This window comes from Amphiura filiformis, chromosome 9 (genome assembly GCF_039555335.1).
Source record: "Amphiura filiformis chromosome 9, Afil_fr2py, whole genome shotgun sequence".
Lineage (NCBI taxonomy): Eukaryota > Metazoa > Echinodermata > Ophiuroidea > Amphilepidida > Amphiuridae > Amphiura > Amphiura filiformis.
The window spans coordinates 32,280,134-32,294,853 of record NC_092636.1 but is presented as its reverse complement, the minus strand read 5'-3'; positions in this window follow the sequence as shown (position 1 = coordinate 32,294,853).

Below are 14,720 nucleotides of genomic sequence, written 5' to 3'. Positions count from 1 at the left end.
TCTCTTGGATCATCAGACATGATCTTGCATTTTGTGGGGTTAATTTTCATTCCCCAGCTGCTGCATGCTTTTTTCAATTCATTAGTGGAGATTTACAGGTTTTCAAAGTCCATATCCATGAGTGTGGTGTCATCTGCATATCGGATGTTGTTAATGCACATGTCACCCATCTGCACACCTGAGCCTAGATTTTGGATGTCCTTCATGACAAACTCCAGATATAGATTGAAGAGGCATGGTGAGAGAAGACATCCCTGTCTAACACCAACTAGGACTTCAAACCAATCGGTGATCTTTCCATTTACCACGACTGAGCATTTGGTTTGCTCATACATTTTTGCAATGAGGCTCACCAGTTTGGCGTCTACTCCTACTGATCGCAGACATTTCCAAAGGGCCTCCCTCCATATGGTGTCAAATGCTGCTTTGAAGTCTACAAAGTTCCAGTGTATTGGAAGGCGTCTTTCTTTAGCCTTTTCGAAGATTTGGCGTACTGTAAATACCGCATCTGAGGTGCCTCTGGAACTCCTGAACCCACACTGTTCCTCTCTCAGATGGTTATCTACAGTCTGTTGAATTCGGTTAAGAACCATCCTACAGAATACTTTCCCCGGGATTGACAGGAGGGTAATAGCTCTGTAGTTGGCTGGGTCCAGTTTGTCGCCCTTTTTGTACACAGGGATTATTAGACCTTTACTCCAGTCTTCAGGGATTTTTCCTTCAGCCCAGGCAGTGTTGATGATCTTCAACAACATTTGTTTCAACATGGGTCCTCCTGCTTTCAACACTTCTGCTGAGATCTTATCCCAACCACACGCTTTGTTGTTTTTAAGCTTCTTGATGGCCTCTTCAACTTCATCTATTGAAAAGGGCAAACTTGCTGTAGCGGGGTTGACAGGCTCCGGGATGGAGTTAAGTATATTACATTCTCTAGGGAATTCTGTATTCAGATGTTTACTGAAGTATTCCTCCCAGCACTTCATTACTTCCTCTGGGGCTGTTTTCAGTGAACCATGTTTGTCCTTGGCTGCAGTTTGAACTTTGGTTTTATCACCTGCTAGTTTTGTGACTTTCTTGAAGAGATCATGGCTTATGTTCTTTGCATGGGCTTCTTCCATTTCTTGAACGTCTTTTTCAAGAAGTTTTCTTTTCCACTGCTTCACTTGATATTTGACCCTTTGTTCAGCTTCCGATAGCAGTTCTTGTTTGGAGCTGAGGGTTGTTTAACATCAAGACTCTGGCTTTTCTTCTCAAGTGGCACATTTTCCTGACTTCTTCAGGTAATCCCTTCACTTGGCGAGCCCTCCTAATACCAACTGATTCTTCAGTAATTTTGTTTGTGGTGTCTCTGAACTTGGTCCACAGGTCTTCTACATCAGTATCCTCCAGTTGAAGCAGGGGTTCAAAAGTACCACCAATCTTGGCTCTGAACTCTTCTGCAATCAGGGGTTGGTAAGTCTACTGGCGTCATAGCTTTTTGGAGTCGTTTTCAGGCGTTTGGTTCTGACTGGTGCTGACACCACTTTAGCGATCACTAGATTGTGATCTGAGCCCACATCAGCTGAGCAGTATGATCGGCAATTCTGGATGGTACTTAAGTTCTCCTGTTGAGTTATGACAAAGTCAATCATATTTTTGTATTCCCCTCTGCTGTTGATCTTACCATCACCAGAAGGTGATGTTGTAGCCCATCATAAAATTCATCACTCTCTTCATCACTGTGCGTATAGTGGTGGGGGCGTAAACATTAATGATGTTGAGTATTCCATCCTTCATTTTGAACTTTGCTGTTAGGATCCTAGAAGAGACGGATTCATAGCTGACAAGGCATTCAAGAAGTGGCTGTGATATTAGAAGCCCTACACCTTCTCTTCCAATGCCATCTTTCCTACCTGCTAGAAGGATGGTGTATTCATCTTTGTTGATGAGTGTCTCGGATTCTGTCAGATGTGTTTCACTTGAGAGTCCAAGGATGTCAAGACCAAATCTTCTAACCTCATCAAGGAGGATTTCCCAGTGACCTTCCGTCCTAAGCGTCCTGACATTCCAGGTTCCTATATTAATACCACTGGAGCTCCTTTTCTTTGTAGGTTCCTCTACAGCAGTCTTTGTTAGAGTTGGCTGTTTTGTCACTATTGGCTTATTTGTCACAGTGCGGCTCCTTGTATTTGAGGCCTGCTCAGCTGTGGCTTTTGTCACATTTTGGCATTTTGTCGACTTCCGGCTACTTACGCTGATCCTGGTTGTCTTCCTTTACCCGTGTTAATCTATTTATTTATTAAAATGCACCATCTATTAAATTCCTGTAATACAATGTATAGGCCTAGCGTATTTGATAACAAAGTTGTTTTTATTTTTGATTGGAATTTGAGGTTCCATAGATTTACAAGTGGTCTGTTTTTACACGATTTCATATAAAATTATAAAATATGTTTGGGCATTGCGGAATGATTAAAATAGACATACTCTTAGGCCCCTTTTTTAATGTTTGTACATTATTAATATTAATATTAATGTACAAAATGCAAACGAATGTATATATATTTGATTGTTTTGTAAACATTAAATTTGATGTTTACTCATAATTATGTCTGGAAAGTCAGGGAAAAAACTAAGAAGTATCGGTATTTATAGTTTCCTGGGAAAGTGGATCAGATGAGCAGTGAGTAAAAACATTCCCCCTCAATGTTTATTTTATTTTTATTTTTTAATGAATTTATTAGGCCTACTGGTAAAGTGCAAAAAAAAACCTCCAAACGCACTCTAGGATTTTTCATCAGCAGCAGTAGAAATTTCTCTTGCATAGATTTTCGGGTGACCTCGCTTGGACAAACAATGAACCGTCAGGGTTATAGCGCGTTATTTAATCTGATTCAACTCGTCGTGGCACGTATATACTGGACGTGCAATACTTTTTGACGTCACGAAAAATATTGTACATACAATATACGTACAATACGGAGTCTGAAGCGCGCTTAAGGCAGGAAACTAATTAGCACAGTACACAAACTAACTATTTGGCAAAAATATCAATTGGGGTACAAAATCTTGAAAAGTACTGATGCTATATTTTAGGTATCATTTTGAAGCTTATTGTCCCGTGCTTACATTTTTATTCAAATTATGAAATGCCAAAAATGCGACTTGTTCCTGGTTTTTTCGGAACGGGTCACATTTGTAGGATTTGCTAAATAGAATCATCACACTATGATGCAATTTGCTTATTCCCGTCAAAAAAAGCCACTGTTTTTTCAGAATCGTCACAAATCAAAGGGATGGACCGTCATTTGCACTGCTGTCCGTACGTATACGGGGGTATACGGACATTAGAGAGATTGCGATTTCATGCCGAACGCCCGTGCAATCTACTCATCATGCAGTTATTGTTAACTACATGCATGCACACAACACAGGGGCACTCACAATAGGCAATTAACCCGTACTGGTAGCGATGTGTTGTAGATATAGGAGATGAACTAGTTAGCGTCATATATCAAAAAGTATAAAAGCTATGATTTTAGTACTTTCTCTATGTTTCAAAATATCTGAATTTTTAACCCGGTAAAAGCTTTAATAACGGGGGACCATACATTTGTATGAGAAAGGAAATCTACATCTTATCCAAACTCCCGTGTTAATCCAATGCACATCTTGCTTCACCGGGCCGCCCTGACTTGAGTCGCATTTGCAAGAGGGTGCTCTGAAACCGTAATAGGTACAAATTTAGTACTTTCTGTCAATCAAGTATGTTTTTTTTCTCTACATGTCAATCTTTAAATTATTAGCATAGTCCTTATAATAACGGGGGACCGCCTTGATAAGTAAATGATAGCAAATACCCCAAAACTCAGTCAGTGGAGCTCCGCCCGTACATGACAATATACAATGCAAAATACAATGCACATTTTGCTTCACCGGGCAGCCCTGGCTTGGTCAATATTTGGAAGATTGGTGTCATAAAACCGTCATATAGGTACAAATTTTAGTACCGGTACTTTCTGTCAATCAAGTATGGCTTATTCTCTACATGTCAATCTTTAAATAATTGGCATAGTCCTTATAATAACGGTGGTCCGCCTTGATGAGTAAATGATAGCAAACAGCTGCCTTTCAGTGAAAAATACCCCAAAACTCGGTCAGTGGAGCTCCGTTCGTACATGTCAATAGCGTCATTATCGATTGGATTAGTCGACCGTAGCGGACAATTCGATTGCTCATTGGATTAATATTATCACGTGGTAAGAAATTTGCATTGGACAATGGATTACTATAATGGTTTAGTACTGCATATTTCGATTTAATCTTCACTAAGCGGGTTTATGGCTGAAAAGGTCACGGTGAATTTGCCGTGGACAAAACTGCACTATGTCTCTTATATATATAGGCTGCGAACTTCAAGTTCATTATGTGTTTTCTTGTTGTTTTTGTGAATAATTGCCATCATTTACCATGTTTACTTTTTAAGTTACTCTTATATACAAATGTCGAAAATTTGATGCTTTCGTATATAGGAACTATTGTAGTGGTTTTAATTATCACGTTTTTTGGAAGAGCTTCGTTATACTTATAAAAATCCATTAGGCCTATACCATTAAAGTCTGTAGAGTTATATATACATGAAATCATCAGAATATGCAACCTATAAAAATCCAGCTGTTTATACATGGTTTAAGCATGTTAAAAGTGCACCGAATCATTTCTGCATCATGTCCGAGTTTTTTTATTGGTTTTAGGTTTATTATTGGTTTTGGTTTTCACTTTTGCAAAGTTTGTGCTAGCTTTGTTTCTTTCGTGATCCTAGTATCCTCTTTTTATGACATTTTTCATTTGATATCCACGAAAACAGCTTATTCCCAAATTTGCTAAACGAATTTTAAAATCTGCAAGAAATTGTTGGTACATAAACATCATGTAGCCAGGGGATTCCAGTGGTATAAAAATCTTTAAAAAAAAGAAAAAAAAAAAGTGGGAGATGAGGCTGTGGATCACGAAATGCCTTTTTAATGAATTCCATTTTTATATCTTGCAGCGCCAATATGGGGCATGTTGGCACTGATATCGAGCAACCGTTTAGTTGTTGTCTGTGGTGGATTAATGTCAGGCATTGGTCTTATTTGTATGTCTTTCTGAACGACGAATCTACACCTTCATATCAGCATGGTCATTTTGAGTAAGTGTCATCCCTTATTTCATTCACGTATTACGAGGGCCGGTCAAAAAGTTCGTAGAACTCGGTATGCTACTTAACTTTGTCGCACGGTATTGGATTGGCATTTGAAAGCTTATTCCTTCAAAACATTACTGCAAAGATATTATATTTTTGCATCACTGTATGGGCAGGACACTCTTCAGAGGAAGCCTACCTCGATGGATTTACAGGTAGCCTACTACCAGAAGTGAGGGGGTCATCATGGAAATTTCTCCCGATGGTGGTGAAAACTCAAATAAACTTTAACAATGTAGAGTTGATGTAAATGGTAATGAAGTCCTTGGTATTCAACAGCAAGGAAATGGTTCTTAGAGTTCAAGAATGGAATGAGCGTCCTGGAAGATCATCCAAGGTTCAAAAGACTTGCTAGCGTCACCACTAATGATATCTGGCGCTGGTACAGTGACATTGGTAATGAATAAAGAGCCAAATAAGAAAGATGAGATTGCCACAAAATATGACAACTCTGATGAATGCGTTTTCAATATTAATCCATTAACATTTGGGTATTACAGGGTGTCTTCTGGATGGAGTCCCGGAATCTTCATGTCCAAAATTAATACATGTTGACATATTCAGGTCCACACCTTCTTTACACTTAGAATGAGGACCAAGGCAAGTTTAATCTATATGTGGCTAAAGGTGATAAGGCATACATTAATCACTGAAATTATGAGTGAATTCAGTGGAAGCACCTGGATCTCACACCCTAAGAAGATCATCACTTTCGGTCACCGTAGTGCAAGGTCTTCATCGCTGTTTCTGAGATCCAGGGATAATCTTGATGACAGATCATTTGCCAAATGAAAGTACAATCATAGGCATATATCATACAATTTTGATAGCAAATTGAAGCAAGTCATCATGTGAAAAAGGTTGATGGTAGAAATGTGGCTGTTCTCGGATTGTGTCCTGTACGCTATTCTTAGTTTGTCAATCTGCCATTCACGACAGAGGGTCAGTTAATTAAAGTAACCATATTGTGGTTCAGGTATGGCCTCCAGTTAGTGAAACCTATTTTCGAATTTTAAGTCCTACCTTCATAATATCAGGTTTGCTGGTGATCAATGCTGGTGAGCCTTCACTGAAGAGTGGCTCAAGGAGCTATCGGAAGACTTCCATTTTGTTGACATAGAAGGTTTCAAGAAAAATTGCGACGGGTACATTAAGGTATGTAGTGACCATGCTCAAGAAAGAGATAGAAAGAATTTGGCTAGTACTCTTTCAAGTACCTTGTTCTACGAACTTATTGACCGCCCCTCTCTCTCTGATTATACCAAATTATACAAGACAGCTAGAAAGGAGATTCGTTTATGGTAATGATACAGCTACGCTGCCGAAAGTTAAACAAAAATAACTACATAATTTGTTTCTATTTTTTGAAAAGTATTTCTTCAATTAAAAAGATTTTCATCATCAGCACTCATAGCATCAAAAACACCGATTTCATATATGTAGGTGACTTCATGCTTGAATGAGCACACGTTAAATAAAAGAGTTCACTACTAAAGTTGCAAAAAGTTCGATTATAATAAATGCACATTTTCCTGATACCGGGTGCCTGAGTATAACCCGGGAATTATCATGCAAGTGTCCGATTGCAATGAACACGATCAGCTGCAGCGATAGAAAGTGGATCCACATACATGTAGTGATTCTGCTTAACCACACTTCTGTTTAAGGATACCGGTGCTCATTTTTGCGACTTTTGAAATCAGCAATCTAATCTTTCCATTCATGTGTGATTAGTGATTACACATGCATCAGAACACCTGTGGGATTAATTATAACTACTGTGTATATTAAATAGGATACACTCGTGTTCACACAGTCGGATATAACTGAGTTATTACGGTAATAAGCGATTTATAACCGTTAACAGTGACTTATTACCAGTATTAAGGGACATAAAAGGGCATTTCGTGATCCACAACATCACCCCCCCCCCCACTTTTCTCAAAAAAAGTTGAGAGTTGTATATCACTGGAAACCTCTGGCTACATAATGTTTATGTACAAAATATTTCTTGCAGATTAATTCGTTTAGCAAAGATATCGTGAAATTTGAAATTTGTGGGGGGTTTGGGGCGTGAGCCTCCCGGGGTAAAAGCAGAGGGCAACAAAAATAATGGGGTGGCAGAAGAAGAAAGGGCAGCAAAAATAATTATTAAAGATAAAAGTCAGAAAATGTTTACAATTTGTGCTACCCCTATGGAAGATTTCTTCCACAGGTGGAGTATGTTTTTCAAATGTAATTTGGTCAGGCTTCATAATTTTGAAACCCATACTCCCCCTGTGGCTTTCCCTATTTCAAATGGAAGTTACCTATTGTCTATTGTATTCAAAACTCATACTCCCTCTGTGGAAGACTTTAGCTAAATCTTCCACAGGGGTAGTGTGGATTTTAGATGGAATAGCCCAATTTTATTGAAGTTCAAGATTTCTTACTAAGGTGAAAACTAGGAATTTGTTGGAGCTTAGGACTTTCCAGTCTCTGAATCCCTACATATTAATCTCTCTGATATAAGTTTAGTGGAATTTGCTGGGGGTAGGTGTTTTAAGAACCAAATTTTCTATTTTTTGCTTTTTCATGATCGTCACAAAGAACATCCGCACATATTTTGTTTCTGAAATGTATTAACCTCCAATGATTTAAATCACATACAGGCATTGGACTTGGTTTACCACTAACAGCAAAAATTTTAATTTTAACGGAATACTTTGAAGATAACTTTAACACGGCGAATGGAATTGGCTTTGCTGGAGGCGCAGTTGGAATGATCGTCTTGCCCCCCTCTGTTGAATTAGCCATTTCATATTATGGATGGCGTGGAGCTTTGTTGGTATCCAGCGTTGTCAGCTTTAATATCTGCGTTGCCGGGGCTGCTATGAAACAACAAGCAAAGGTAGAACTTTATAAGAACGCACAAGATTACAACATTATTCAATCATCAGGTGATATATCAGACTCCGACGATGAATATCGAGAGACGCAAAATTCATACAAAAGTACTGCTAGTCAAAATATGATAGGCAATTCTTCTGAGCACAGATCTAACTGCTTCACAGTCTTTTTGGACAAATTAGGATTTTCAACTGTAGTCCACAACCCTTCTTTGGTCCTTTACCTATTTGCTTTTACTCTGCAAGAAGCTGCACTGACAGGTTGGATGCTGTTTCTCTTTACTTATGCATCGAAAATAGGATTCGACAGCCAAGTCGCATCATTTCTCTCATCAGCTGGTGGGGTGGGGACGCTAGCTGGGCGCATTTCAGCTGGTCCTTTCCTTGACCGTGGCATATGTTCAGCACATTTACAAATCGGGCTTTTTACTTTCGGGGATGTGTTAATCTCCTGGTATATCCGTTTGTTACCTCTTATTGGTCACTTGCAGTCGTCTCATTTCTGACCGGCTTGTTCCTTGGTACTTTCACGCCATTGTACATTTCTTTGTTGAAGGAAATGTTTCCCAATAACTATATGGATTTTTCCGGAGCCATCAGTCTTCATTTTATGACGAGAGGAGTTGGCCTGTTTGCTGGGGGTCCTTTGACGGGTAAGTTACACTATGGACCACAAGAGCCTGATCCTAATGGCATAGTCCAATAACCTCAATTACATAATCATAGTGCAAAATTTGACCTCAAGTTGCAGAGCATGAGTTTTTGTACCCAAATCTTCAAAGGTCATTCAATGAATGTACAAATGTATTGGGGTTTAAGAACTGTTCCCCTGATAGATGAGCATGTTGTGGATCCTAGTGTTATAATAGCTTGTAGCCATGATTTAATATTTTGCAGCAAGTTTCAAACTGATTTGAATGTATCCTTTATATAAGCCGGCATTAAAATACTCTGCGGAACGATATTTGCTGAATATTTATAAATATATTCCAAGAGTAGTTTTTATATAACATTATTTTGATTTTTTTTCTTTCAGGATGGATCTATGAGACAACAGGGACATTTTACCAGGCATTTTTCACACTGGCAGGCTTAGAAGCTGTGGGAGCCATTTTAATTGTTATAAAACCAATTTGGAAAAGATGTCAGATGCCAGCCATTGTGAAGTGATCACAGCAGGATCTAAATCAACTGCTTTGTGCTAGAAGTGGGTTAGTACAATAGCTGCCCTGTGAATATTTGGCAATTTACACACAATATATTGTAGTCATCTACACATGGCAGCTATTGCACTTACCCACTTCCCTAGGTATATATGACTTTTAAGTCATTGCATCACATGGAATGCATGCACGTTCAGTGGTTTTAATAGTGAGATTTAGCGAGACCTGGTTTGGTTAGGGTTAATTAATGTTACAAAATCGTTTTGACCACAATGAAATATCCATTAAAAATGTTTTTGTGTTTACTGGGATAAAACATACAAGGATATGAATTGATGCATTCTCACATCAAAGAACATACAACTTGCAATACATATACGAGGTTATATATATATTTATATATATACATAATATATAGAAGTATTTTATTCAAATTATTATATCATGATTATACCATGAATGCCTCAAACATGAAAGGAAACTTACTTCCCTACACAAATATTTCATCATAAGAATTCGACATATCATATACACAAAATAACATTCATTACAATCACATCAAATATACAGTTGGGCTATTCACTTAAATTCCACATGCCCCTGTGGAAGATTTTGGAAATATCTTCCACAGGGAGCGTATGAATTCAAATGGAATGAACACATTTATAGCAGCTCCATTTGAAACTCGCCCTCCCTCAGTGAAAGATTCAGGTTGAATATTTCTCAGAGGGTGTGTGAAATTCAAATGGAACTGCCTAATGTGTTAATTCCATTTGAAATTATACTCCCCTGTGGAAGATATTTTCAAAATCTTCCACAGGGGTAATGGAATTTAAACGAATAACCCAATAAGAAAGGTTTTCACATAGGACACAGAAGTTCTAAAATAAGTCCATAATAAACTATCGGGTTACTGAAAATGATAAACATTTCTATACATTTGTAAAATAGTTTGGTCTCATGATTGCTACATTTTTATTTGGATACATGCATTATTGGGAAGTACTGACCGACACTAATCATTTTTTGTTTTGAAATCATGCACGATGAATTCTCTTACAGAAAAATACAACAAATATTTGGAAGTAGATATGTTTGAACAAGTAATTATTGATCATTATTTTTTGCTCTTCAATTTAGAAATTAGCTGCTTTTCATTTTGGTTTGATCCTTATTTTCATAATTTCTTGTTCCCAGGAGATTGTGCATTGGAACATTTTAATGTGGATCATCCATTATGAAGCGTTCACATACAAAACACATTGGTCCGATTTCTCAAAGCTTGACTAGTGGTCAGGCTTCCTAAGCCAGCAGGCTAGCCCTACCAATGTGGATCCATTTTATTGATTCATCTTTCTAGATGATGTACGATGTGAAATTGTAAGCACTGGTATATAGGACTAATTGGATTTAAGCCGGAGAGCTTAGGAAGCCTTATTGTTAGTTATATTAAATAGTACATTTAAGTTTTAACTATACATTTTTGTGCGCCAATTTAAAAAAAATGGTTATTTCATTTTAATAAATAAACTAGTCGTCTTTCATCAGGAAATCTTTCTTATTTCTTTGTATTATATTATCAATAATACTAAAGAACAACACAAGGTATCAGTGGTGTAACATGATCCAAAATTTCAGAAAATCACATTGGAAAATTAACGAAAAATGGCTTGTGCCCCGATAGGATGGCCCATGCTACGCCACTGCAAGGCATGTATGCAGACATGGCATATATCATTTCTGGCATATAAACTCTTCATATGAAATCCTACCACAGCCCAATTTTGAGTGAGTCCCTATTATGGGCAATGATATAAACTGTAAAATGACAATTGACTTATTGAGTTTGATCCCTTTACACCAAAGAAGATAGCTTACACTTCCCACAATGCATTTCTCCCATTTCAATTTTTTTTGTACTGATTTGTACTCAATGAACAGATCACATCCAGATCTTACAAAATATGTTTATTTCTTGACTATGGACCCGTGTTCAGCCAGTCTATTCTCGAAATGAAAACAAAGGGAACCCGTGTAAAGTAATATGGGAGTGTCATTTGATGAAATGAATTGATGTATTGCAAAGGATTCTGGGAAGGGTCAGATATCTTCTTTGCCTTTACACAATGCAATAACCTAACGCACAAGATTGATATTAAATCAAATAAACATAAATATGTAATTATGTAAAAATAATTGATATATAAAATATAGAAATTGCAAATTAAACAATACCATATGGGTAATAATTCTTAACATAAAAAAATCTAACAGTTTCAGCTGTTAAAGTCAAATTAAAAACGTCAGTCTCTGATATGATGCAACATCATCACAGGGTCTTCATTCAGTTTTGTATTAATCTGTTTGCTATCTATCTGTAACAACCTGCTGCCACTTGGCTATCATAAGAGAGGCCACTTTGTGGCTACAAAGGGTCCCATGCAACAGTTTTGGACAGAGGTGCCAGTTGGGTTAGAATTAATCGTTAATGTCTTCTCTATCTGTTGAAACCAGCTGTCATTTCTGAAAAGTGACGTGAACTGAGATATTTTGGTTGAAAAATATGTTTTTGTGACTTTCCAATTTTTCCCAACATGTTTAAAGTACTTAAATTTTTACTCTGAATAATAGAGGGCAAATGAATATTTTATATCTGTGAACAAAATATTCCATTATATCATATTGAGGTAAAATTTAGCCCTTGAAAATTTATTTATTTGACAAGAAATGTATCAATGTACCGTAAAGATTCGCCTTATTGCACACATGGGATCTTTTGCCTTGGTGTTAATTTCACGTACAGATAGAGATGATCTTCTTCTGAAAATACCAAATTGGGAGAACCCACAACCTTCCGATCATGAGACAGGAACCCACACCACTGGCACTTTGTCCATCATTAATGCTCTGCATGCTGGTGGTCAATAGGCTTCAACATAAAAAGTCCACGTTTTCAGATTTTTTTCTCAAAATATCAAGAGCTTTCTTAAGAGCCACCGAAACAATACTAGGCTTGCTTGTACTCATTTCAATACATTTTTCATGCCGATTCCAAATATGGCCATGCAATTCTGAAATTTGTGAATTTTTTAGAAAAAAATTGAAACTTGTTGTCTGCAGTCGACACCCGCGTGGAGAGAATTAAGTTTAATACTGTCATGAACACATGGGTCAGTCAGTCAGTGAGCAAAAACAACACCTTGATCATTTCTGCCTTGGTGTCTGTGACAAATTGGGTCTGTCAGTCAGTGGTACTTTTATCTTGTTATATATAGTGTCACCAATGTAAGGAAATTTGGTTGATTTTGTTTCAAAATGTCAATTTTCACATGAAAAATACAAAGCTGTTCCTATCTGTCACAAAAACTTACTGTAACTAAGTTTGTAGTACTTCTGAGCAAAAATAAAATTTGATATATATATTTAAAAAAAACCAACAACAATCAGTTGGGAGAACAGAAAAGAATGAATATATTTTTCTGAGCACTTCTCAAATTGTCAGAGTCAGCTGGATTTCTTTAAGGTCGGTTGGGAAACCAGAAGCAAACATGTCGGCTATTCCAGATGAAATCCATACACCCCCCTATGGAAGACATGACCTTAATCTTCCACACAGGGAGTGTGAATATTAAATGGGGTTACCTGAATGGGTGACTCCATTTGAAATCTACACCCACTATGTGGGAGATTAAGGTCATTTTTTTGGTGAAAATGTGCCTAATCTTTACATTGGTGGACAATCTTGACCCAATGAGTTTTCAGATGCGGTGAGTCTTCAACCAAACAAATAATGGCAAAGGTGAATCTTTGACTAATCTTGACATAGATTGTTATAAACACATCAAAAAAAATAAGTCCCCCTCTGAAAATTTCGTCATAACATCGTAAAGTTAAACTTTGTACCAATAAAACTTACTTAAAAATAATTATATGATTGTTTACCAAGTGTTTTGTGAAAATGAAAGATGTCCATGACTTCATGGCTGAATGAACCCAAATTGAAGACAAAAACTGCCCTTTCCAAAAGTCACAAAGTAGGCCTATGCTTGTTAACTGCAAGGCGTATTGGGACAAGGAATGGAACTGGCCATCTTACAACTCACTGTGCTGAACTCGGCACCAAGGGGATTTGCATGGCTGAATGATCAAGAATCGATACACATTAGCCTACGGTAAATGTTCACTTGGTGAGGATTTTAACCTGCACTCAAACACATGGGGTTTTCCATTAGTAACAAGCCATGAATCAACTTTTGTGACAAGCATATAGGCCTACTTTGTGACTTTTGAAAAGGGCAGTTTTGCCTTCAATTTAGGCTCATTCAGCCCTGAAGTCATGGAAATCTCTCATTTTCACACAGCACTTAGTAAACAGTCTTATAATTATTTAAAAGTTAGTTTTATTGGTACAAAACGAAACCTTACAATGTTATGACGACATGTTCAGAGGGGGACTCATTTCTTTTGATGTGTTTATATGCTTTTACATAAACCCAGCCCTCACAGATCAGGTGAATCTTCATCTAATTATTCTTTTCTTGTGGAGAATCTTGAACTAACATTTTTGGACAGAAGGTAATTCTTTGACCCCATTTACACAGAGCCTGAAGTCGAGTCGACTTTGAACTCGACTTCATTTGTGTGTAAACAGGGTCGTCGCATTTGAACTCTACTTCAAATGATGACCGAGCAACATTTGTCGAATTCAAAGTCGACTTCAAAGTCGACTTTTGCAGTGTAAACGAACACGTAATTAGAAGTCGACTTCATAATGGTAATTTGAAACATGAGTAAGTGATGGCATAAAGTTTGAATTCACAATTTATTTTGAAGTCGCCTACCATGTAAACACCCCGTCAAGAAATAATTTATGCTAATCCTTAGTCGTAATCTGAATTCTATGACGCAATTGAAGTTGACTTCTCTCTGTGTAAACGGGGTCTTTGACTTAAAATAATTTTTGAAGAGTGAATCAAGGTGAAGGGCTTGAGGAGGGTAAGGTTCAAGTCTCCTTTTGACACCTACATTAGTCCCCTGTTTCACGGTTACACATCCTGAAATCCATGACTTTTTCCCTTGCATTATGCTCTTAAGGGATGGGGTATGAACGTTTGGACAATATTTATTGTGGGACATTAGAGCACATCAAACATATCGAATTGCATTCTGAATCGAAGAATGTCCTTCTGATATCAAATAATTTTGATTTTTGAAATTAGCAATGTAATACACATTTTATGGCAAATCATTAAAATTGATATTTTTGATATTTAACAGTACTCAGTAAACTTGATAAATCTCATGATTTATACTTGAAGTGTATGTAGGTGGGATGAAAAGCCGACGATCAATTGAAAATTTTGACCTTTCATTATTGGCGACGATATGGATTTTTCCCCAAAACACCAAAGAAAATTAGGTCTTTTTTGGGAAAAAATCCATATC